At 28.2% G+C, this 23,666-nt stretch overlaps 1 protein-coding gene across 1 annotated transcript in view; it reads left to right on the top strand.

The window, feature by feature from the left end:
* Nucleotides 1–18,711: 18,711 nt before the first annotated feature.
* The window catches only part of Marf1 (meiosis regulator and mRNA stability factor 1-like protein), a 146,027-nt gene continuing 141,072 nt past the window's right edge, over nt 18,712–23,666 (top strand). The window contains exon 1 of the mRNA XM_075375513.1: nt 18,712–18,815. The gene's annotated coding sequence lies outside the window, so the exon portion shown is untranslated. The remainder of the gene's footprint in view (nt 18,816–23,666) is intronic.

The raw sequence follows: 23,666 nt of genomic DNA on the forward strand, positions 1-23,666 counted from the left end.
GGTCATGGAACACCAAATCTTAATATCTACATCTTTATGCTCATCCAAGAATTTACCAATTTTATTTGTAATTTTTGAAAAAAATAAATAAATAAAGTTTTCCACCACCTTATTTACTTAGAATTAAAATCATACATAAACATTTTTTTTGTAAAAATACTATTTTTTTTAGTTGTTTTATTTTATTAATAACAACTTCTTTCTGTCTAGCAATCCAGAATTAATTAATGGAAATTCATATTCTCATTTCTTCAACTTTTTTTTTTAGAAAACCAATTATAGTGAGTGGGTTTAGTGTCAAAGGCTGCAAAATAATGTCAAAACTGTTGTCACCTGACTGGTGATTATGGAAGTTTGTTCAATGACCATGGATTTGGCTATTTTACCTCACCTCCTTCCCTTCCATGTGATGTTCCAGATGTCGTGGAACCATAAAGGCCCAAGAGATACAGTTTATTGCTTTATCCAAATTCTTAAATAGTATATAAAATTGATTGTTTTATCTGAATGAGTGTATTTTGTTCCCCTCCCTTTTATTAATATAAATATACTCATATATATTTTATGATAAATGTTTGAATTAGTTAATGGAACAATGTGAATACACAAAAATATTTTTTCTATATATTTTTATTAAATTATGTTACATTTCTAAATATAAAAAACTTGTTTACTTTATATTCCATTAACTTGTTACCCGTATGTCTTCTACAAACTTCTTTATAATTTGTGTGAAACATTTCTTTTTTTTGTTTCTGATTAATGAAATAAATTCTTCTAACATCTGATATTATTTTGAGACGTATAATCTTTAGATTTGTATTAATATTTATATCATAACATACAAGTAGAAAAGAAAATTTCCGTTTGTGCAGGAATGATTTTATCAGTTACATATTACCAAAACTGAATTGTGTTATGGCTAACTCTTCATTTTCTTGCTGTTTTTTCTTTGAATACTAATTTTCTACTGAACAACATTTCATTTTTTAATTTCTTATGTGTTAAGATGATAAAAACTCTACAAAGTAAGGCAATGAGAATCATAAATAAATTTGTGTGGTACAAGCAACTGTTAATACAAAATTACTGTTAATACAAATTGCGTTATTTATCAGTTGCTTTTACAACTAAGTGGAATATATTTCATTGTTATATACTAAAAACACAGCGAATGTGTATTATAAAGTGTTCAAAAAGTAAATTATAACTTATTTTATACATGCTGTTTTATTTTAAATCAATTTGTAAACACATAACAGATGAAGTTATTAATCTATAATTTGGTTATTTTTTTATTTTTTAAGTGATTATATTAACTAACTAGTTGTACAAATTAACACCTGTAGAAATAATATGATCATAAATTATAGAAATAGATATAGAAAATAGTTATCTGCCTAAAAACAGGTTAAATATACGCTACCATCAATATTATTCAAAGCCTAAAATGCTAAGAAGTGTACTAGGACACAAGTTAATTTTAAGGGATTTTTGTTTTCAAAGTAACATATATTACTAGTGAAATATTTTATCATGTTATGGAAGTTTTATTGGAAATAAAACTTTTTTGATTGTAATTATCTTTAGTTCGGTAGTAAATGTTTTCTCAGGGTTGTGTTAAGTATATAATAAATTTGTTTTGCATACTATTAGTGAATAGCAGGAACTCTATAACATTATGTAAATTATTAATTTTTAGCCAAAGATAATAATTGTTAACAAAGATTTAAATAGTTACATTCATAATATATTTTGTTTATTTTATTTGTTATAATTGTTTATTAATTTTATCTATTTCTGTCAAATAATGTAAAGTAGAAATATTTTAAATGCTTTCTGCAGTCTATTTGCATAAGCATTGGTAAAAATAGTACTTTATATTACTTTTAAATAGCTGTGTTTTCAATGTTTGTTAGATGAATTGATATATTGTAAATCATTACAGTTTCAAAAAAAAAAATTAGAGAAATTATTTTCAGTTGAAACTGGTGTCATGTTTAGAATCTGCAAATCTATTTCAGTCATAACCAATTCAAATCGGCACCAACTTTTTAAATCCTTTTGGTGCTTATAAAGGAATTTTGGTTATTGGATTTGGTGCTTGAAATGTTAGGTGTTTGTTAAAAATGATTCTTTTTAAAGTTATTGTAATTTTATGTATTTTAAAGTTAAAGTAAATGTAAAATTAGGTTAAATAACAGTATTGTTTCAAGGTTTATTTTTTTCATAAGTGATACTACCTTGATGTTTCTAGGATTTTTTTCGTAATAAAAGAAGAAAATGTAATTGATAATGAAACCTTCCATTTTGGTATATTCATGAAAGAATAGAGCCTGTCAAAAAAAATTTGTTTCGTTGCGAGCTGTTTTCTTAGTTTTAATGACATCTTCTTAAATATAAAATAATGCAAAATTTATTAAGTAAAATTTTTACTGAAATGATAATGCAGAAAGTATAATGAATGAGTGGTATATTACAGCAGTTACTCTTTTACGCAAAAATTTTTTATTTAAAAAAAAAATTTGCAAATTTTGCTATTGTATTAAACATCTAATGAAACTTTGTACTTATTCTTGGTTAGCGCTTTGAGAGAGAACAATTTTTTTGTACCATATATTTAAGCTGGGCAATGTAAAATTATTAATCAGTAATGTGTTTCTCACATCTGGGTGAAAATGCTCTGATCTCAGGGATTGTGGATGGGATGGGTATTTGCTGCCTGAAAGGACTGTGGTTAATGTTGGTATTTTTTAATTGTTACTCTATCTACAACATTGTCATACAGCATTATTACACTTCAAAACTCTACAAAAAAAATTTCTGCTTTTGATAATGCACTGACAGCAGGATAATTTTTTCATATTTCCCAGTACTGCATCCACATATTTGCATTATTTATTGTAAAAGTATTGGCTGCAGTAATGGAAACGACAAAAAATATACAAAAAGATGAAAATATTATTTTTATTGATTTCTTTAAAATGTATACAAGTGAGCACACAAAATATTTCACATTTTTATATAATTTTTCATGTTTATTAATTTTATGTTTCTATAATGTTTATAGTGTATGTTTTTATTAATATTTTGAAGTTTTTAACCATAAAAAAAAAATGAATGAATAATAATTTTCTTTTGATATTTAATGTTAGATTACACTTACACTGTATTGTATGAAAACAGTTTTTAAACTAGCTAAATATTTCATTTTTTATTACGATAAATTAGAGAATTTTTTATTATAATAGTTTATAGTTACTGCTACTATAATCACAGTTTGCAATTTTTTAATAAAATAGGGTAGTTATAAATAAGACTTCAGGAATCTCTGAGTTATTTATAAAAGTAATATTCTAACGGTTTTCATATGTTTCATAGAACTGATAGAAAGTATCCTAAAGATATGTTTCTTTATTGATAACAGTAGATAAAATTACCAAAATTGTAATTTTCAATAATAATTAATCAAATGGGTGCAGTAATGAGAGTAGACTTTTAATGATTGGCATAGAGTATATCACATTCATAATTTATATTTTTGATTTGTAATGTATTTTTATTTTTTCATGTAATAATTATTACACGAACTCTTAAGTTGTTATTTATTTACAATGAGTATGGCAAGCTAGACACAATTACCACCCAATGATCTATATATCATTGGGAGTGAATAAGTTTATTTATGTATGGTGAACATTTTGCAGATCATAAGATTTACAGTTGCATTGTGAAAAACAGAATGGGAACGGTATATGGATGATACAATAGTTGAACATTATTCTTACTTAAAAGTTTATTATAGTTAATTACCACATTGAGCAGTATCTATAATGAAAGAAATTCACAAAATATTTCACACCTTTAAAAAAACTATTATTTTAATTTTTCTAACCTGTTTTTAATTTTATTAATTTTTCATTTGCAATTCTAATAGCATAATATCCAAAAGAACCAATTTACTAGTAAATACAACCAGGTTTAATTAATTTGATAATAGCAGGACATGTGGATAGGTGATTGAGTAGTCTACCAATTTTGATAGGCATATTTTTATCTCTTCTCTCTTTCTCTCAGCTCTTTCTTTCTCAAGTTGCATGAATCAACAGAATTTGAGCCTCTTTACAAACTTATATGGACATGTACTATTCGTATAGGTATTTTTGGTATTAAATATGCCATTTTTAAACGTTGCCTCCCCCTCTGAAGGGCCCCCCAATGTTTCAATCAAAATTTCCTAATAGCTGTCCTCCTTAATTTTTGATAGAGAACTTGAATCAGGTTATTTTAAATTCAGAGGGCTAATAATCCAGATTCACCCAAACAGAGTTTGTAAATTACTCATACAGTGCCTACAACAGAAGTGTGGTTAGGTAATTTTCGTCTCTACACCACAAGCACTAATTTAATATGTTAGCTCATACCCTATATGAGGATCTAAAATAAATATTATGCAGAAGAGTATAAATATTCTTAGAAGAGTTTATGTTGAGATATTCGGTACCATGGAAATACCTCTACAGGGTCCCAGTCAGCATGTGTTAATGTGGTTCTGAGGATAGAACATGCTTTTTCATCACCTTTTCTTTCTGTTTGGCCTCCAGAACCACCAGAAGGTATTACTTCTTCATAGGATGATGTATATGAATGTAAATGAAGTATAGTCATGTACAGTCTCAGGTCAGCTATTCCTGAGATGTGTGATTGAAACCAAAGAACACCAGTATTTTTCATCACCTATTCTTTTTCCTAATCTCAGATTCCTTTATGCCACTAGTAGATCAACACATGCTTGGTTGGCTTTGACCATTATAATTAACAATTTTTTTTTACCAGCCACCATCTGCCCATGCAAACTGTAGTTTCGGGTCGCACTAGCTAAAAACCCTCCCTCTTTTACAACAGTCTCAGTACCTGCCTTGCAGCATAACTCATTGGCATGCTGCATTCTTGTGAGCCTACTGCAAATGGTTTGGGAGTCCTGGACATCTCAGCAGTGATAACCCATAGGGACCCCCAGCTACCCTCTGGCCCAAGCTACCTCCTTGGCTAAGCTGTCCCCTCCCCGTCCATCCATCCAAGAAACAGCTATCGTTGCCTCTCTTCTGCAGAATTTATCTGACGTGAGGCCTCGCTAAGCAACAGTTTGTTCTCAAGATTTTCCGCATTTAACAGACCTACACTTAACAGACCGGTGTTACACTGCTGCCTCTCCTTTGCCCACCTTCTACACTCAAAGAATGTGTATTCCACAGTAACAACACCTCTGTTCTGGTCTTTTATTTCTTTTGGCTAGATATGCGTTAAACAACCGTCAAGAGCTGAGTTAATCAAAAATCTATCTCCCCATGCCCCCAACAGACCTTTTTTCTAATATTAAAGATGACAAGGAAGGTCCACAACCTTCCAACAGTGCCACGCTCCCATCTATCCTGCCACCTTGATAACCTCTTGAAAGCTTCTTCTTTGGTGTTGCCGCTTAACGTTTCAACCCATTCGGCAATATTCAGTTCAATAGGTGGCACCCCTGTGATGATGAAAACCGCCTCCGTGGCCAGAAACAGTCCTGTATGCAGAGACTATTCTGAGTGCTAACTTTCTCATCAGGCCATTGAAGGTAACTTTACATCTTCCGTATTGCATGATATGTTGCCAGACTGGTGCCACATAAAATATGATCCAACAACTCTGTTATGGCAAGTACCTAACTTTTGGATGACAGCTGGCTGCCCCCCCCCCCCCCTACATTTGCCATCAATCTGGAGAGGGCTTTCGCTGTCTTTTCAGCTTTAGAGGTCACCTTTCTACATGATTAACAAACTGGCCAGAGTGCTTGTAAGGTATTGTCACAATCTCCTAAACCCTTCTAAAGTATATATTCAAATAAAGCTTATTAAATGTTCATATTCATCAAAAAAGTTCTGGGATTATTTTTTATAAATAAATTTATGGGTTAATTTTTTGTCATTGCAAGAAAATTTACTTTACCTTAAAGAACACAAAGTTTTACATTACACAGCATTTAAATGAAGTTCGTATAATAGGTTATGTTAACACAAATATTTTAATAATGAAAGTTATTTTCTTATTACACAATTGCAATTTTATAAGTGAATGAATTAAAATGTAATTTTTAAATGTATGAATTATTTTGATAAAAATCATATTACTTTGAGAAAATCTGTCTTAATGTTAGTGTAAATTTAACAAAGCAGCTAATACTTTTATTGATGTTTTTTTTTTTTAAAGTTGTATCAGCAATTATTTGTCATTATATCATTTAACTGTTTGGTATATTACATAAAAAAATAATTTTTGAAGGCTATTTTTCTTTAACCTTTTAATGCATTCTTTTTATTTCATACTTTATATCCCTTTTGAAAGTTTTTTTTACAAATTTTCATAAATAACAATGTTTACCTTTAAAAATCTATATCAGTGTGTCTTGGAGGAGAATTTACGGATCCGTAATCCCTCCTCCTGTGATAATTTACTTACTGTTGTGTTCAGAATTAACATGTTGATTGCATTTAATCTGAAAGCGAAATGGTCTTTTTGGATGATTATTCTTCTTTTTTTTATAAAATTTTTTTTCATAATTTAGTTCATAGTAATTCTTCAATATTTGATCATTTATATTTAAAAATATTATAGTCCAGAACAATAGGCAATTTTATTATATTTGTCGTTTCTGGAACCATTTCAATATTAGGATATATATAAATGAAAGAAATTAAACATTCATTATGTCATCTGAATATAGATACAATTTCAGAATGTAAAGTTGCAATATTCACCCCCTCGATAATATTATGTTATTGTTATTTTTTGGTTATAAAAAGTTTTAAAAAAAAAAGTAAAAAAGGTTTTTTTTGTAATTGTTCAATTAGTTCAGAGTGTTCTGGCAATTTGTTTTATTATTTTTTAATAATTTAGCCAGTTTGGAACTACTATTCCAATTCAATAAATACTGGTATAGCCTTTCTCAGTAGAAATTTCAGAACTGACAAGAGCTATATTATTTTTAGAAGCTGCTTCTTCTAAAATTTTCTTTATTCTTAGAACTTATCTGCTTTTATATTATCTGAAAAATTGAAGGATTTTTAAAAACTTCAAACTGATCACGTAATGTACTTATGTACTGCCATGGGAATGAATACCCTAGTTGGTTCCCATGCATCTTTCATAGATTTTTCCCAACATCTCATTTTTGGTTTTACAGGAAGCCTTTTTCCTTACAGTGGTCCTCTCCATGCCTCCTTCACCAGCGACTCCTTACTTATACATAGTATATGGCAAGCCCATCTGAGTCATCTGATTCTTTAAAAAGAGTTTCCTCATTGTGTCTTGATTCTCTCCCATCCCTCTTCAGATATTGGTCCAAAGGTTTTCATTAGTATATTATTCTTAAAAATTATGACTTTGTTCTCTGATTTTTTGCTAAAGGTTCCACCTTTAAACCTTGGTTTTGCCAATTTTCCACCCTATATATAATTAAGTGGAAGTATAATACTTTTGTATATATGTAATTTAAACCTATTAGAAAATACTTTTAAAGTGAGAAGCCTATTGGTTGTAAACATGCTCGCATTCCACTATTGATTTTTTTTGTATTTTCAGTACTTACTCATTTTTGTACAAAGTCATTACTCATAGATATTTAAATTTTTTAACTTTGAAATGTGTGACTTAAACTTTTAAGAGTTCCTTGATATTCCTAGTTCTGGCTGGTTATTTCCCTCTTGACTTTTATGAACGTGATTTTACTGTCATTTATCTTAAGATAAATTTTACATTTTTATATCACATGATGTAACAGAAGAAAATATTTTTCTCTCTAATATAAGATTATATCTGATTATTGATCTGACTAATCCCTATTTAATATAAATAATGGAAACACCATTCCTAACTTTTGCGTTCCTCTGTTGGTCAACCACAGATCAATCAAATTACTATAAGTAAATATTTATTAATAAATAATTGATAATTATTTAATAATAAATATTCATATTCTCCCAAACAAAATTATCACTTAATGGCAATTGTTTGTCATCACTGCACCAAAATTATTTTTGGGTCATGAAATTCATCATCCTCATACTCATACTGAAGATAATCTAAACGTTCTAAATCTGAACTTTCAGATTTAGAACGTTCAGATTAACAATTCTAAATTGTCACAACTGCTCTGTTTCTCTTCCACTTCACACTGTTTCACACTTCCACTTTGGCCTGGCATTTTTTATAATGAATTATCTTTAAAACAATACTTATTAGTAAAAATCAATCATTGTTAAGTACAATTTTATCCTGAAATAATATATACTCAAAGAAAAATAGTTTAGTAATAAGTTTACATATAAATATATCTTTGATTAGTATTTATATAATCAGTTTTATACCACAAAATTAATGCAAAATATGATGCATACTAATTAAAAATTTATATGAAGTATTTAAATAAAAATAAGTAATACTGTGAAAACTGCAGAAACTTTTGTATTATCAGCTACAGATTATATATGCAAATTATTAAGAATTATACAAAAGAAACAGATTTTTTTGACATTACTTTCAGTGGAAGGAAAGAAATGTAAAAAAAAAAATGCTAGTTAGAACCTCTATTGTAAATTAGTAAATGGAGAGAAAAAACTTTTCCCTGCAAGTCTCCATCTATTTGAATTCATTTTAATCAAGATTATTGCAGTAAGAGGACAGCATACGATGACATGTTAAAATACATACTGATTATGGCAAAATGCATTAAAGAGTGGGTTTAAATTGGAATTATATATTTAAATCTTATATCACATTATTACCTAAATATTGTATTTTACACATTACTGTAAACTAAACAAATTTTATGGTAAATCTGAAATCTTATATTTGAGTTTGTTAATTATTGTATTTCTTAATTTTTTTTCAGTTCTAAAATTTTTATCTTTTTTTTTCTTTTAAATGAATATATTTGTGAAATAATTTGCAAAACAAATATTTTAACATGATATGCAATCGTATTTCCTAAGAAATAAATTTTATTTAATTCAAAATCTTGTGTAACCCTTTTTTAAATTTAAAATCAGTTGTTGTAACTGTTTGGGTTAATTTTTTAATTATAGATCATGACCCTGTGTTTCACACTCGTATACAACTTTGGTAGAAGTTTGCCCAAAATAATTTTGTCTTCATTGTTTAATTTAAGTAGTACTCTCTCATATTAAATAAAATTTTCTGAAAATAGGGCTTCAAGTAAGGTTGGTTAAAAGTAGCCCAAATTATGTAATATTAGTTGTATGAATGGATATTTTTTTTATTAATATAGAAAATAGAATACCATAATGATGTCTGTTGTTATTAATGTATGTGCGTATGTAATGTTTATATATATATGTTTGTAAGTATTGTATTATTATATAAATCACAATTATTAGTCTATAATGATTTTTGTAAATTGTACAAAGGTTGCTTGTATATGTTGCATGTATAAATATATTTAAATTATATATAATATAATGAAAAAAAAGTACCCCTTAAATTTATTTTATACCAAAGTATATGATTTATTACTATAAATTTTTTCTGTATATACATATATAAATATAATTTTAATATATCTAATTTGTTTATGGTAATGCAAAAATATTATCCATTTATAAAAATAAATATATTACTTACAACAAATATTACTTTTGAAATTAAAAATAAAATTTGTAAATTTGTATTAATTTTTTTATTCCTTGTCACTTGTATGAAAAATGAATTATCTTAGATTTGTTTACTGCTTCACAAGCAAATGCTTAGTTTTTTTTATGTGAAGTTTACAGGTAATGATCTCAAAAAAATGTCTCATTTATAGACTGGAATAAAACTTGTGAATTGAGCAAAACTGTGAATTTTAGATTTCAGCAATCTTGATATTTAGGAGTCCATGATACCTGGCAACATAATGCTATTAAGACACCTGTTACTTTTACAGTTTAAAATATTACCTTTTTTAGAGATTTTGAACTCGAAGCAGGACTGACCACGTAATTGATTTTCTGCTATCAAACATTTACATGTGAGATTGTCCATATTACTGATGCTCAGTCCATTTTTTATTTAATTGCAATTATTTTCCTCTACATGAAATATTATGATTAATTTTTTCTTTCATAATTTACTGATTTACTGATAATTTTTTTAATGGAAAGTATTGACCAGGTTAAGTGATGTATGGTGATCATTATTCATGAAATGATTGCATTAAAATATGTTAACATTTAATAATGGATATTAAAGATATTCAGATGAAAAGCTCACAGTTAAATTTTGTTTAATTTTATCCACTAATATTGAATATGCAAAATATTATGAAGTATTTTAATATTATTTTATTTGTTCACTAAATTTTGTATAATAGCGTAGATTAAAAGGAGTGTAAGTAGAAATGATTAAGATTCACTTATTGTGAACATAGTACAGCAAATAATGCTTACATTAGGTATACATCTCAAAACCTTTTTGTGTGTTATATATATATATATATATATATATATATATATAACACATATATATATATAAAGAGTTCTGTTCAGAAAATAACCAAACTATACTTTTTTTAATCTTTATTAATTTTACAGATTATTGGTCTTTTTCCCTTCAAAGTACTACCATCCTCTATTCACACACTTTTTCTAATGGCGTTTCCATTTTGCAAAGCAGTCCTGGATTGCTTCATTGAAAATTGCTTCATGAAATTGCCTTTAAGGTCCATGATGAATTTGCTTTAATGTCATCAATAGTCTCAAAAACAGCATCTTTTCATCACTGATTTTAATTTCGGAAATAAGAAAAAATGGCAAGTAGGGAGGCAGAGGGAGAACAGTTATCTGATTTTTAGCACAAAGCTGAGTGTGCAGGCACATTGTTGTGGTGAAGGAACCATGAATTGTCTCGCCACAGCTTTGGTTTCTTTTTGTGGATTTTTCACATAACCATTGTAAAATGCCTTGATTACTGTAGTGATTGTACTCTACCTGTACTGATTGTAGTACACACAGACTACTGTTGTTCACTTTGAGGCAAGAATTAAAAATGCATAATTCCATTAAAATAAAAATAGAGAGCTCACTTTTGACATTGTATTGAGACTGATATGCCTTCTTGTAGCATGGAAATCCTTTGCCAATCCCATTTTGTGTTGATTAAACTTTTGTCTAAATGTCATAGCTGTAAATCTAGCTTTTGTCTCCGGTTATGATATTTGCATGATTGTGTTTCATTGTTAATGGCTCGTTCAAGAAGTTGCTGACTAACTTCCACTCATTCTTTCTGTTGTTTGGTCATCAAACAAGAAACAAACTTGATGAATGCCCAATTTTTTAGTCAAAATGTCATTGCATGATCCAGCTAAGATGCTAACCTTTTCTACAACCTTTCTCTGACAGTCAGTCAGCAACTTGCATAATCAGACAGTTAATTTTCTGAATGTGGGTATCATCAGTTGTCAAAGGCCTTCCTGGTAAAGGGTCATTTTCAATTGACTGACAACCATTTTTAAATTTTGAAAACCACTCTTAGCTTTGCATATGACCCACACCATCATATCTGTAAATTTGTTTCAAAAGTTGAAAGTTTTCCCCAGTTTCATGCAAAACTCTACACTTTATTGTTGCTCCTGAAAATTGCACATTACAAAAATCACTGCTAACAGTTAAACATGTTGCACTTAAATAACAATAACACAAAAACTAAATGAGATATAAACAATTCAAGAACATGTTGCAGAACACAGTGCTGCCAACTGCACATCACGAAATACCTCTGCTGGCACGTAATTAAAAATGTTTGGTTATTTTCTAAGCAGACCACATATATAGTAAATTTATCACAATATATATTATTGTTATCAGGAATAGAGACTCATTAACTGTGATTCCAACACTAAACTCTCAACTCCCCAAACATAGTTATTTTGTTTTTTCTAAGTAACTATTCTACCCCCAAAATATATTTTTAAATGTTCAATGCTCGTGTGTAGTTTTTACAGATTCTTGTATCGTATTCAGGACCTATGAATATTATTTAATAAATAGCATTTTATCATCTAGAGGTATGCATTGAGTATTTCTTGTCAGTTAATACTTCAGAAACTGGCAATCTCTTTTCTCCTATGAAATTAATTTAATCCCATTGTTGTTCCATTTGTAATCATTTAAAATTCTTTCTTATTTTCCCACTGTCTGTATCTTTATTAGTGAATCGCAACATAACTGAGATTCATTGTTTCAAGTATGTGAGGAGGTGATTATTTTTGTTATATAAGAAAAATGTTTAGCTTGCTTTAACTGTTTACTTATGGTTTCTTTTCGGAAACTGTGTTTTAAATTTCTTAGAAGCTGCGTTTTATTGCTCTATAAAAACTTTGTGCAGTTCAATTTATATTTCGGGGCAATGCGTTTTTTTATTGATTATATTTTGTGTACAATTCTTTTTTCTTTTGAAATTTAAACTGTTTTGAGCTTACTTAAATTTGAGGTGTTTTTTCTGATGCTTTGTTTAGTATATGATTATCTGACATCCCAGGGACATGAAAAGACCCATCCCAGGATGTGGAGGATATACAGCGGATATTCTGAATTATTCTGGTCTATCGAATATTCTTGAGATATGGTTATTTCTGATTCTTAATAACACTTAATAATCTCTTATATTCTACCAAATAAGTGGAATATACATACTCACAATACTCTACAACAAATCCCAAGAAAAATAGATTCTCCAATGGATTTTTGGAGCTTTCATACAAAATCCTCAAGATAAATGTTAACTAATACATTACACTGCCAGAGCATTTTATAAATCTGTATCTTTATATCGTAATTTCAAGGGAGAGTTAATAAACCTAGGTTCTTAAGAGTTGTAAAAATGTTCAGTTTTCTTGTTGATTAAATGGATATATCTTATGATTTAACAAAATAACAATAATTGAACATTTTCAGCTCCATAACTGAAAATGTTATGGAACATTTTCAGTTCCTACCACACTTAGCCAACTGCCATTAAATTTCCTTTGAATTATTGAAATACTTCTTTTAATGATAATATTATGTAATTAATATAATTATTATATATATAACTAGCTCCCTGTCGCATTTTCGCCTGTCGTGCTATATAGTTACTTAACATTTCCTGTAGCAATCAATTTTTTTATTTTGTTTTTTAGTCAAGTAACCAGAGGCAGGTACAACCAGTCACACATGTACAGTAACGATGGCAGTGGCTGTGTTGGTTGAGCCATAGCAACGGTGCTATGGCTCAGCCATTTTCCTTTGCACCTCATAAAAAAACCTTAAAATGATTTTTAAATATTTATCTAAAGAATATTTGCAAGCCCAAATCTACTGAAATGTTGTTTAGTATAGTCAGAATTGGGAAAATTTACAACCATTGTTCAAAATTTTTTTTTTACCTTTTTCACCCCCTTTAAGGTTGAATTTCAGAAATTTAAACATTTTTTTATTTACATAAAGATTACACACACCAAAAATCAAGCTGATATAATTTGTTTTTCCATTTACCCCTTTAAACTCAAAATTTCAAAAAATCTTTCTTAGTGTGCAGTTACGCCCTAAGAACATGTATAATTTTCATCAGTTTATTCAGTAGTTTTTGCTTTGTGTTGATTATGAATTGCTCATGATATGTTTTTCTCAATTTCAATAAGACCTCTACTGAAAAATTTCTTAGGTGCAGCTCACTGTAAGAAAAGAACATTGGAATTAACTGTTCGCCATGTAGTGACCTGAATGAGAATTGCAGCACCGTATCAGATTATTAATTATTTACATGTTTTAATAGTTTTTCATTTTTAGATAACATTTCCGAATAACCATGATCTGTTAGATCAAGAGTGTACCTGATGCATGCAAAAGGTAGCCTTCAACCTACTAACAAATACCCCATTTGAATTTTGAAAATCAGATTATTGTTTCCAGAGATATTGGAACATCTCAGGGGCACCCTGTTTGTTACCAGATGGTGGTGATCATTGATCTAGCCTCGCACGCAATCTCCATGAGAAGTCCATTGATGATAAACAGAAATTTTTTAAAATTTATTTAATATTATTTTATTTAACGTAAATTTAATTCTATTATTTTGTAATATTATTCATTCGATTGATTCGAATCACTCAGTTCAAACCCAGCTCACACAGTGATAAAAGACTCAAAAGTTTATGTTTCAATTGGCAAATCTTCATTACTACTTATATATACATTTTTTATCCCAAACAAAAACCCTCTTCCTCTTTGTATAATAGTATAGATAAATATGTAATTCACTTTGTATTTACAAATACCATCAGAGATTTCAGTTACATAATTTACAAAAATAAAAACAACCGTCATAATAAATCTTCATTTAACGGTCAATTTGATGTCCCATGGTTACTCTGTGTAGCATGAATGTCATAGCCTGAGGATGAACTTGGGATCCTATAACCAGATCCCTTAAACTACAAATATCAGATCCCAAGAATGTTCCATACATATTATGTAGGTTCATCCCTGGGATATCACCCAGAAACATTTGTTTGTATAATAATTTCGGACTGCCATATAACATTCCAGGAAATCTTATTAGATTGTTAATCAGCTCTGCGGGAAATGTCCTTGTAGGATGTTTGTATGTTCTTATATCCAATTGTACGTTGCAGGTATTTTATTACATTTTCTGTATGATTTTCAGGTAGCACAGATTTACTGGATAATGTGGAGTAAGTTAATATATCTGTCGGGTTTCCTGTAAATTTTATAATGGTATTTTTCTTGGATGGTTTTTTATGATTGTGAGGTGAAAAATGTTCGTTTATAACTGGTTTTTGTTCAAACTGTAAAGTTTAATTTATGATGCATTTTTTTAGTAAATTTTAATTGTTCCCAATATCTTGTTTGATTTTTTTTAGGTGGGGATTTATACCACCCTCTGGTGGCTCAGTGTTCAGTATAGGGTTAGTTAAAAATTAAATTTTATCCTCTAATCTCCTAAACCTCCCTTTTTTCTGTTTAGCCTCCAGAACCACCACAAAGTATTACTTCAGAGGACGATATGTAATGTATGAATGTAAATGAAGTGTAGTCTGGTCAACCATTCCTGAGATGTGTGATTAATTGAAACCCAATCACCAAAGAACACCAGTATCCAAGATCTAGTAAATCTAAACCTTCAACTAGCTAATTTACTTGTGACTGGAGAAAGGAAAGGAATTTTTCAGAAGAGTAAAAACATTTTTCAACTATAAATTATGTTAATCTTTTTATAAAAAGCTTTCTATCAATATTGTATGGTGATTTTTCATAAAATTTGGCTCTACATTCCTCTATAAAACCTAAGTCATCTTGGATTATATTTGATTAATGTTCTACAGACTTCTACAAATCTACTTGTTCCATTTTTTGTTATAATTATGAGTCTAGATTTCTTTTAAAATCTGCTTGTTGACAGCTGATTATTGCATCATAAATAATTAATGATGAAGCTATCATTCATTTTATGTTTTTAAAAGACAACTAAATGTTTCCTACTTCCAGTCGTGTATCTAATGGCTTTCTGTTGTACCCTAAAACCTATTTCAAAAATTTCATTTTATTGATGCCCCAATCAATATTGAGAACTGAAGAAATATTTGAGCTTATCTTTTATTTGCAAATGCAACATACATGCCCACTCCATAGAAGTTATGATCAATCATTACATCTTGCCACCTCAGTTGTAATAACGTTAATAAATTATTATTTATAATGACAGAATTATTTTTTTGTTTGCTATATTTGTATTTAACGCTTGTAAAATTGCAGTTGTTACTATTTGCTAAATTACACTGATTGATATGTTGAATGACTCCTATGAAAGCAAATAATCTGTCTTAACATATTTGTGTTAGTATTGAATTTTATCAGATGTGTAAAATACTGGGTATTTTTTTTAGTCACTAATGGTAGCTCATCAATATATATTCAAACTTAGACAAAATGGGATTGATGATTTCTAACCATTCTTTCTGCCTCGCATAATTCATATACATTGATTGCTCCCTGCAAGATATGATCTAAATCATACCTATTTTACCTATCTTCTCCAATTTTTGTAGGTGTTCAGAGTCAAAAGCCTTACTTACATCTAAAGGGATTGATCTAAAAAGATCTTCTGAATGTATTGCATCATTTTTTTTAGATTTTGACCTTTTTTAGGTTAGTATTAATTCTCTCTTTAAGTAGATTGATGTTTTCTAAATCCATTGTTTTGCTACTGATTTCATTTAGATGACTCCAAACTATTAACCACTACCCTTTAAAATATTTTTGAAAAAGATGGAAGCAAACTTGTAGTTCTGTTTTTCCTGTTCTTGTTTATCATAATTTTTATGTAAAGGTTTAATTTTGGCTATTATTTAGGACCTACTGTTGCTTGAAGCATGGCATTAATTAAGCTTACTAATGTGCCTACTGTTTGTTTCCTGTAATATTTCAGGATTAGATGGGGTACATCAATATCAGAAAGATTTTTTGTTTTTTAGAAGCTTAATTTTTAAAAATTCTGAGTCTTTCGTTATAATTTGTTCTATGGCAATATTAGAATAAGTTAGGAGAGAGTGTAAAATGAAAGTTCCCCTATTTTTTCTTCAATTGTTAATTTAGAAAATCCTGATCAATGCCATGCCTCTTTTGGATGTAAATACCACATATCAATATTTATTTTTTTTCAAGTTATTAGCCATTAAAAAGTATACTAACTGAAGGTGTTTTATGTATTAATTTTAAATGCGTATTTTGACTAATAAATAAATTAGATAAAAATAAAAATCACTGCTTTTGTAAAGCAAAAGTCATTTTTATTACGTTTTACTGCTGACATTAATAAAAAACTGAAATTTTTATTAGTTTTTTAAGTTAATATTTTTAAGAGGACAAACGCTCATAATGCAATCCTCCAACCTCTGGCAGTAATATATTTTATCTTGAAATGTTCTTTTAAATTTGTAAGCATATCAATGATAAAAACTGACATGCATAATTATTTCTATTCATAAGGTTTTAATTTTTGCATAAAGGCTTCGTAAACAGTGGACTTTAAGTAGCCTCAAAAGAAAAATTCTACTGACAGAAGATCTGGAGAACATGCTGGCCATTCCATTGAACGTATCCTCTTTAACCTACCCATTTTCCAAAATTCAACATTTTAGAATTCTGTATTGAAATGAAGTGGTGCACTTATTGCTGGCAGAGTTTCCTTCCATAATGTGTTCAAATATACAGCTCTTGTAAAGTTGCAATCAATGAATAACAGCAGAGCCATAATGCAGTTTAGTGTTGGATGCATCAAATCAGTAATGGAGATGAAGTGATATTTACCAGGTACCAAAAGAAAAAGAAAAATTTTAACTATGCCAAACTTAAATACTATTAAGTTACTGAATAATATGAATGCTGATGATTTAGGCCAAAGAGTTTTGAGAGAAAATTAGTGAATGTAAAATTTATCAATAAATTTTCATGAATCTTTTTTGTTATTATTGTTGAAGGCCACAGAGTGACTAAAGAAGCACTCACAGTCAGTACCTCTTAGAAGACAGATATTGATGCACAGTTTTCACCGTCAAATTTTACATATAAATGATGTGTACATATTACCATAGCACCATTTAAAAGTTAGATCCAACAAGGTGCTAACCAAAATTTTAGAATAGGCTAAAAGATAAAATTTTTGTCCAAAATAGATATGCCGTTGGTCCAAATTGTAAAAAAAATTAGGGGGGGATTTTACATCATATGTACTTTTTCTTTACATATTTCCTTAAATCTTTGAATACATTTAAAATTGGCATATTTTCTTTGATTACATCTGATTCATAGCTTCTCCAATTTCATTTTCTAGATTGCTGAAATGCAGTTCTTGAAATTTTGTTGTTTTATTTCTAATTATGTGAGAACTATCACTCGCTTAGAATGTATGATAAATTATCATAACATATTTATGGCATTTATGATAAATGTTCATTTTCCTTAAATGATATTACTTATTCGGTTTTTAAAACTACTGATTACTTATGATGTAAGGTTGTTTATTAATTATCTCAAATGAGTTACTCTCTCCCTTTTTTCTGTATAGCCTCTGGTATCACTGTAAGGTATTACTTCAGGCGATGTTATGTATGAATGTAAATGGAAGTGAAGTCTTACTGATGTTATTGTTGGCATTTTTACTATTTTAAATTGAGTAAACTAGTTTATAGTTAATAAAAAAAATTTAATCATTCTTTAATCTGATTCAGTCGTATATTAAAAAAATAAACTCTGGATAACGCAACTTTCAGGTTTTATGATTTTTTAAGATAAATTTCCAGCAGTTTATAAAGAGTTCTCAACTTTTTTTATTCACTTTCTGTTTTGAATATTACCTGTGAATCTTATCTTTGTTATTCAAAATTTAACTACCGCTCGTCCTAAATATTTCTTAAGTGTAATGAGGTGAAAATTTTACCTAATATTGAAAGAAGGAGACTAATACATATATTATTTTGTTTAAATATATATTGTCAGTTTTTTTTTATTAAAGTTATAAACAGTTTGAACAGTTTAATACGAGTAACGGTATTGTATTTTTTTACATCAGCTCTTTGATTATCCTCTTTGGAACGGCAAAATTTTGTACTCCAAGCTTTGGGACAAATCGGTACTAGTCGTGCGTCCCGACTTCGGCCGTGTTTAGTGGTCTGGGATGAATTCCTTATTTTTACCGTTTTGGGATTTATTTTTAAAAGTCTATAGGTAATGTAAATTAATGTAGTACAATTACTTACCAAAGTTTTTAGCGTATTTATTTCTTTAGCCAGTTAACTTAGGTTAGTTATTATTTTTATTAGTACAATATTGTTTAAAAAAAACCGTTGGCCTTGTTTTAAGATTTGTTTTGTTATATTTGTTGATGATATACAGTTCTACTTTGTAATTATTGGTTATATATTTTGAAATATGAACGTTAATTCGTTTTGAGGAAGTGGATTAATTCCAGAATAGAGTCGCAATTGAAGTGTTTTAGATCTTGTTTACGTTGTTTAAATTATTACGTTTACAATTTTACCTGTTTTTCTATAAATCGATCAAGTATTTTAAATGTAGTTTCCTATTCATATTTCTTACCATTTATTTTAGATGACCTACTATTTTGACCGTTACTTCCATAACCTAACGTTGTTACTTTTTAAGTAACCTTGTTTATTACTACTACCGTGTTATCCATGGAGCGTGGTCTTTTTACTTGATTGAGTATTTTCACCATATTTCTAGATTTTATTTGTTGTGTTGTAAGAAATGGAAAAGTTTGTGTAGGAAGTAAATGAATGCATTTCAAGTTTTATTGTAAAACTAGTTTTTGCAGTTTTCTTTTTTTGAAAATCTCTTTGATATTCTCAGCCTTTATTTCTACTACTAATGGAACAATTTGAAACAATGAAAATATCTTTTAAAAGTAGCAGTTTTGACAGTCAGATACTTGTTAATAATGTTGATGACTCTTGAAAGCCGAAGTTGTAAAATATTACATCTATAGATTTTCTATTGGGAAGTATTAGGTATTTGTGTTTTTTCACCTTTGCATGTGCAGTAACCATTACTCTGGATAATTTAATCATTAAGCCTTTAAGTCTACAATAATATAGACTTACAAAAAAAAAAAATTGAATGCCAATATTGTGCTTTTTAAAAGGCAAATTCTAGTCTCTGCAAAAAAGCTTTGGAAAGACAAAATTATCTAAAATACTTTACTACCAAAATAAAAGCATATGATTATTAATTACTAACACAATATAATGTAAAGTACTTTAATTAGCTAATCTTAAAAAACTCATTAACTGAATAGAGGACATAAGAAAATGTAAAAATCTGTTTCATGATTTTTCCCCTATATAACAACTTTTTTTAAGATTATTTTTCCCTTATTCCTTGAATTATTAACATCTGTGGCTTCTTTCGTGTTAAAGATTTTTCTTTTATAACATTATACAATGCCAATATTGAAACTGTTACTTTACAGTAATAAGGTTGTATGATTAGTTTAGGTTCGAATTGTATATAAGGATCTTTGGATCTTTTCCAGTAAAAGGCAACATTTTTAAAATTATGATGCATGTTGAGATTATGCCATTTGGAATTGCCCAAAGTGGTGCCATTCGTAAAGACTATACCGTCCTGCATCATTATCCACTGCAGTCTTGTTAAATTGTCAAAATTATTTTGGTTGGTGTTTTTATAAAAAAAAAATATTAATAATCATTGCCTAATTTAAACTTTTCCAGTGCATTAATTATGAATAGAAATAGCTTAAAATTATGATTATATTGTAATGAGATATACATTTCTAGACTGTCTGTAAATTAAGCTAAATGAAATAATGTGTAGTATTGTAAGTACGTTGATTAATTCAAATTTAAAAGAAATAAATGATAAATATTTGAAAAATAAACACAAAATTATAAAAAAAGAAGTATATAATTAGGAAAAGTATTGTTTTACATAATTATTAAAACAGTAGAAAGCACGATTTCAAACTGGTTTGATTACTGAGAATATGTTCACATTGTGCATCATGCTATTGTTTTAAAAATGTCCTTTAACATAAAAAAATTGTACCTTTTATTTATTAACCATATTTGATGTGTTTTCTATAGTGTTTGCTTAGTGTATTTTTGTTTTTTGGTTGAATTATGTAGAATATTTTTTTACTTTTTGCATAGAACATTTTATTATTTTTTTTAAGAACATCATACTTAATAATCTGTTCACAAGCATAATTATTTAAAATTAGATAATTATAGATGTATGTGAGAGTTGAAAATTGAAAATTTTGAGCACTATATAATGATTAATTGTTTAAAGTAATAAGGATGTTTAAATTTAAATTGCTTATATGTTATTGAAGGTGGTAGATTGTAGATTCTACTATAATAAATGATAAATATTTGTTAATTTTTGTATTGTTTTAAATATTGATTAATCAAAAAATGTCATTTTATGCTAAGAAGTTCCTTGATTAATAAAAAAAGTTAATAAAGTACAAAGAAAAAGTATAAGTTTAATTCTCTACTGAAATGTAGAATTGTGCCCATTGTAGTCAGATTTAATTAAATTCATTCAAAATTCACCAACCAGAATTTAAGTTTTTTAATTTTCTAATAGTTTCATATAAGTTTCTATTTGACATGTATGATGTTTGTCATTAATGGCAACCAGTTTTGAAGATATATCATATCAGGTGCTTGGTATGCTGTATTAAAATCTAGCTATGTGGTTAAGCTCTGCATTAAGATCATTTAGGAATATTGTAGGTCACTTGAGTGTGTTGTTATTAGTTCTAATTATTAATGTTGCTCAGTATTTTAGCTTTACATTTTTTGAATTAGGTTTGGTTAAGGATTGGGAGGTCATTGTACCATTGATTGAGATACATAGATAGATTTACATAAATGTTCTCCATTTTTTCACTGGCCTGCTGTATCTGTGATTACTAACATTAAGAGTTTCCATGTTTTGTAAATTTATTTGGATTAATGTAAATTATTGGTGGTGCTTTGTTAACTTACTTTCAAGTTGTACTTCGTAACAGGTAAACATAAATAAAATACTTAGTTAAACATAAATAAAATTATCAGTGTGATTTTTCATTAAATAGTACTCCATATTAGTAGCAGTTATTCATTACATAAGATTACATATCTTCCCACCCAAGATAATGTTTTTATAATACAGTATACACATATGAATGATAAATGCATTAGCTAATTGTAGTACATAAAAGTGACAAGATAAATGGAGTTAACAACTGTTTTATCAGCTGATTCTATTGTCTTATAGTTGCCGACTTTACACTCTATTCATTTTCTGCATCACAATTTTCCCCTCAAAAATACATTTTGAGATCTTTAACTATAACAACAAAAAATTATATATATATATATATATATTAATTTATATCTAATAGATCAACCTCAAATACAGAATAATTGAAATTAGATGACCTATCTTATTTCATTGCATAAGCAGAAGTGCTTTTCAAACTTGATTATCAGCTACATTATATATATATAATGTTTTCGATATTTTAATTGTTTTTTGAAATAAATATATATATATATATTTCAAAAAACATCATAAACTCGCAATCCATGATATCATACCACTTATTCAGTTATAATTTTATGTTAAAAATATTTTTAAATTAATTAAATCTTATTAAAAATTTTGAAACTAAATTTAACTTATCATACTTTAAAAGCTTATAAAAATTTAAAACTTTTATTTAAATAAAAAATTTTAATTATAATCAAAACAAGACGTAAAATATAAAAAATTATTTAAAATTATAAAGATAAATTAATTAAGTTAAAATTAAAGTGTAAAATTTTTTTACATATGTGAACAATATGACATCAATATAAACAACCCGGTCCCTGCTGCCCACTAGTGGGCAGCTTTCATGGTGGGCGACAGGGGTTGTGTCTGATACTGTAATACTTTCCTTATTTTTTAATTTAATTGATATTTTAAAAAATTTTCATAGCATTATTTAAAAACATTTTCATTAGGTTTTTATAACATTCCCTGTGATAATTAAAATTTCAGAAAATATACTATTTGTATTGCCCGTGCATAAGCTTAGTTCATGCTACGTAAGTGAAACTAAATGGCACTATAGTGTAACCACAAACAACAGCGCCCCGTCCCAGAATAGCCACTGGTCAGTACGCAGTTAGATTTATGAGAGTGGCATGTTCCTACAGCTTCAAACAAAATATTGTGAGCCCATGTCTCAAAAAAAGAAATACATTCATGGCTATTTGTCAGAGTATCTGAAGGTGGGTTTCATAGAATCTGTTGTAAATAAACAACGTCCAGTGTGCTTATTGAGTCATAAAACATTATGCAATGCGGCAATGAAGTCAATTGAATTGCAGGAACATCTTTCTACAAAGCATCCAAGTGATAAGGACAAGCCCATTGAATATTTTCAGGAAATATATACAAAATTTCTAAATTGTTCAACAATTGTTGCATCATTTAAAAAACAACATGTAGCGAACGAAGATGGATTAATTGCCACTTATCATTTCACAATTAGTTTCCAAAAGTGGTAAAAGCTATATAGTATTGGAGAAACTGTAATAATACCCTCTATAAAAGAATTATCTCAACAGTAATGCATCAGGATATACCAGAAATTTTAAAAATGTTGCTCCTAAGCAATAGTACAGTAAAGTGATGAATTGAAGAAATGGCAGTTAATGTTGAAAAAACTTATAAACTATTCTTCAAAACTTCATTTTTCATGCAACTGGACAAGTCTACCATTGCATATAATAATGCTTTATTGATAGCATATATGTAATTTTGATGAAGACAATACTTTACAAGAAGAAATGTTATTTGCAATAAATCTCATTACAGATATAAGAGGATTATGTACATTTAATACCGTGAAATCTTACTTTACAAAACATAATATTCCATTTAATAATATTGTTGCATGCGCTACTTGTGGAGCACAATCAATGATAGTTTGCTATTGTGGATTTGTTGCTTATTTGAAGGAAGAAGTACCAAATGATTTATGTATACATTGTGTGG

Source organism: Lycorma delicatula, chromosome 9, assembly GCF_047948215.1.
Source record: "Lycorma delicatula isolate Av1 chromosome 9, ASM4794821v1, whole genome shotgun sequence".
Taxonomy (NCBI): Eukaryota; Metazoa; Arthropoda; class Insecta; order Hemiptera; family Fulgoridae; genus Lycorma; species Lycorma delicatula.